A 4016-nucleotide genomic window follows, 5' to 3' on the forward strand; every position below is an offset into this window, starting at 1 on the left:
TCTTCTTTTTTTTTTGCCTCTGGTTCTGTCGCGTTTCTGGGAGTGCGGGGGCGGCCCGGGGTGGGGGTGACCCCCACCCTCGGCGCCCGCCGCGGTGCCTGGCGCCCCAGCCCGCACCGTGGGGCCTCCTCTTGTCCCGAGCCGTGACACCGCCGCCACGCGGCAGCATGCGTGGCTTCTGGACAGTCAGGTCTCAGACCAAAGGTCTGCTCTGTGGGAGCCGACACGCTGGAGGAAACCTTGAGAGTCTGAGAGGGGAGGGAGTTCCAGAGAAGGCCAGGATGTCATTTTGAGGGAGTATGTGACCAGAACTCCTCCCGTTGCTTTTGGGGTTCTATGGGCTACACGTAGGAATCTTTGGTGGTGGCACCTGATGTTCGGGGATCCGGAGTCACACCCAGACCTGCTCCACAGGCCTCCTTTTACTTTTCTCTTCGGATTCATTTTTTTTTTTTTTTTTTTGAGACAGAGTCTCGGTTTGTTGCCCAGGCTAGAGTGAGTGCCGTGGCGTCAGCCTAGCTCACAGCAACTTCAAACTCCTGGGCTCGAGTGATCCTTCTGCCTCAGCCTCCCGGGTAGCTGGGACTGCAGGCATGCGCCACCATGCCCCGCTAATTTTTTATATATATATCAGTTGGCCAATTAATTTCTTTCTATTTATAGTAGAGACGGGGTCTCGCTCTTGCTCAGGCTGGTTTTGAACTCCTGACCTTGAGCAATCCGCCCGCCTCGGCCTCCCAAGAGCTAGGATTACAGGCGTGAGCCACAGCGCCCGGCCGGATTCATTATTTTTAAAAAAGTGTCTCTTATCTCTATTATTGCATTTTCTTTTCTCTCTCTTTTCAAGCAGATGATGGGAGTCCAAGTGTTAAGGTGACATGTGTTGCCCGTGCCCCCCTCCCCCGCCCCGTGTTCTTATTCATTTACCTCTCATGTTGTTCCAGCATATTGTGGGGGCACCAATGTTAAGGTCGGGTGCGTTGCCCTCTCCCAGCCTCCCCCCTCGGGTCAGAGCTTCAAGTGCGCCCATCCCCCAGTGGGTGCGTACCCACCCCATTCCTAATGGATGTGTATGCCCATCCCCTCCCCCCACCCGCCCGACACCCACCCGAAGAAGGTGATTCCTCTGTGTCCACTTAGGTGTCCATCGGTTCGTACCCATTTGCTGGTGAGCGCGAGCACGTGGTGCTCGTGTGTCCATTCTTGGGATACTTGGCTTACTGGAACGGGTTCCAGCTCTGGCCAGGAGAACCACGAGAGGTGCCCCTCACCGCTGCTCCTCACAGCCGAATAGCACTCCGTGGTGTCCACGCGCCACATTTTATTTACCCACTCGTGGGTCGATGGGCACTCGGGTGGCTTCCAGGTCTTTGCGATTGTGACTTGTGCCCTGACACTAACCCTAACCCTTACCCAGCCCGTCTCCTCCACGGCCCCTGCCTGACTGACTCCTTCCCGCCCGGCCTATCACCTGTCACCGTCCTCTGCCCCTGCCTGACACGCTCCTCCCCGCCCGGGCCGTCACCGTCCTCGGCCCCTGCCTGACGGGGCTCCTCCGTCGCCTGGGCCTTCCAAGGGCTTGGTGTGGACGCTGGTTCCAGGACGCCCTCCCAGGAACCCGGTAGCAGGGCGGCCGCAGCGTCTCGCGCAACCCAACCGTCCGCCGGCTGGCCGCCGTGGCTAAGCGGCCTGCGGGGGACGTGCTCCCGCTGTGCCGTGGGGGCCCAGCCTGGTGTCTTCTCTGAGGCCCCGCGGCTGCCGCTCCCTGCAAGGGGATAGCCGCGGAGGTGGGGACCGCCTCCTCATGGGGACGTATACCCAGCTCTCCACGTCGGATTCCGGGGCTCTCTGTCCTGCCAGAAGGCCCAGCTGGCCTGCGGGTCCTTAGAGTGGCAAAAACATCCGAAAACTGAGATTGAGGGTCCGGTGGGTGTCTGCACTTTTGTGCTGGGCACCCCAGGGAGGCCCGGGGGCTGGCTGGACAACGCGGTCTGCTGGGCTGGGGGGGGGTTGGAGGAGCAACTGATGCCCTTTGCACTTTGGGTAGCAAGTGTCTGAGGTGTCTCTGGGCCCTGTGCCATGTGGGGGTGGGGGCGGGGGCGGGGCGGGGTGGGAGGAGGAGGAGGAGGAGGAGGAGGAGGAGGAGGAGGAGGAGGTGGGAAGGGCCGTGGCCTGCAGTCGTGTTCCCGGGGTGGCACAGCATGTGGCTTCTTCCACAGGCTGCTTGGCCTGGGCTCCCTGCACCTGGGCCTTTGGAGGACTGGCCCTGTGCTTGCCAACACTTCCTGCAGGGACCCAGAGCTGGGAGGTTGCATCTCTCAGCCCTGGGTCGGGCAGAGCCCCAGCGGGCCATGCCCACAACCTCTCTCAGCAGGGGTCCCCCAGAAGGCTCCTTTGGGACCAGGATTCTCTTGCGGGTGACTCTTTAAGGTCTGGCCCCTGGATGGAGGAGCACCAGGAGTAGAGGAGCAGGAAGGGGAAGGGGGTGGCCATGCGAGGGGACACTTTCAGGCCAAGTCCCAGCTTCAGTCTGATCCTCCTGGGAACCCCGGGGTGGACATCACACCTCCTGGTTGCCCCGCTCTGAGACAAGGAGCCGGGCTTCGCATTCCCACAGCAGCCAGTCGTGGGCTGAGGACACCTGGGGCGTTGGGAACTCCCTGGCTTCTCCTTGGTTTAACATCTGGAGCTGCTTGTGAATTGTGCCGCCACACACACCCGAGTGCAGGTGTCTTCTGCACAGACTGCGGGCCTCGCTCTTCTGAACGCCGCTAGATCGCCACCCACCCACGGGTGAACCTGGTCAGGGTACTTTCTCTCAGGGGCAGACTCTGATCCGGGCGGGCTACCGGTGTCTCTGCTCCTTTCTTTCTTCCACTTCGGGAAAGGCTTCCTTACTGGGTGTGGAAATCTCCTATGCCTTTCCTCGCCTATTCTGTCAGCTCTAAAATTCTCTTTCAGTTGCCACCCTCACAGATGGATTAGGAAACTCTTTGCGGTGCACTCATTAGTGAAATGACCTCAATGACGCTGGAATCCAATATCTAATCGCCGATTTTTGGCGAGTCCACACGCCAGGGTGGTTGGGGTCCAATGCAGCCCCGGCCAGGCCCAGGCCCCTTGGACTGGGCCACAGGAGGACACAGAGGAGGGTCCCGGCCCCCACGGTAGCGGTGCGGGCAGTTCTCCAAGGGCTTGGGTGTTTTCCAGAGGGAGGAGATGGAGGGGACTGATTTCTTCAGCGCCCCACAAACCACGCCACCCCACCCCACCCATGGGACACATCCCGAGAGAGAGAGAGAGAGAGAGAGAGAGAGAGAGAGAGAGAGAGAGAGAGAGAGAGAGAGAGAGAGAGAGAGAGAGAGAGACACGCCCCATACACTGGCTCCCCTCCCCCGTGCGCTGTGCCCCAGCCCTGGCCCGGGGGAATAGGCGGCCGCCAGGCCACAGGGTGGGGGGCGCAGCTGAAAGGGGTTGTGGGGGAGGGCCGCCCCTGCCTGGGGTCAAAGGGCGAGCGCCCCGCCCCTCCCGCCCGTGCGCAGTCAGCGGCCCCGGCGCGCTGGGGGTGGGGGGCGGGGAGGTGAAGGAGGCCAGGCGAGGAGAGGAGGGGGGCTTGAAGGTCTCCACCTTGGCGGGTCCAGCCGTGGAGGCGCATCTTGTGTGAGTGTGAGTGAGTGAGTGAGTGTGAGTGTGAGTGTGTGTGTATACAGAGACAGCCCCCAACCCCGGCCCGCCGCTCCCTGCCCGCCCCGCCTGTCACCCCCGTCCCTCGGAGCCCGCGGGACCCGGCCGGCGAACTCAACAGGCCCGGCCCGGCGCGGGGCCTGGGGCGGGAGGAGGCGGCGGGGAAGCGCAGAGAGGCTCGGCTTCTTGAGCGGGGCAGGGGCGCCCTCCGCCGTCCACGGCCACACCACCCCGAACGCGCCCGATCCCGTCTGGTCTCGGAAGCTAAGCAGGCTCGGGCCTGGTTAGAACTTGGATGGGAGACCGCCCGGGAATACCGGGTGCCGTAGGCT

General features: G+C 62.5%; 1 pseudogene; it reads left to right on the forward strand.

The window, feature by feature from the left end:
* Positions 1–3897: 3897 nt before the first annotated feature.
* LOC142874731 (uncharacterized) lies at positions 3898–4016 on the forward strand (annotated as a pseudogene).

Source organism: Microcebus murinus, chromosome 1, assembly GCF_040939455.1.
Source record: "Microcebus murinus isolate Inina chromosome 1, M.murinus_Inina_mat1.0, whole genome shotgun sequence".
Classification (NCBI taxonomy): domain Eukaryota; kingdom Metazoa; phylum Chordata; class Mammalia; order Primates; family Cheirogaleidae; genus Microcebus; species Microcebus murinus.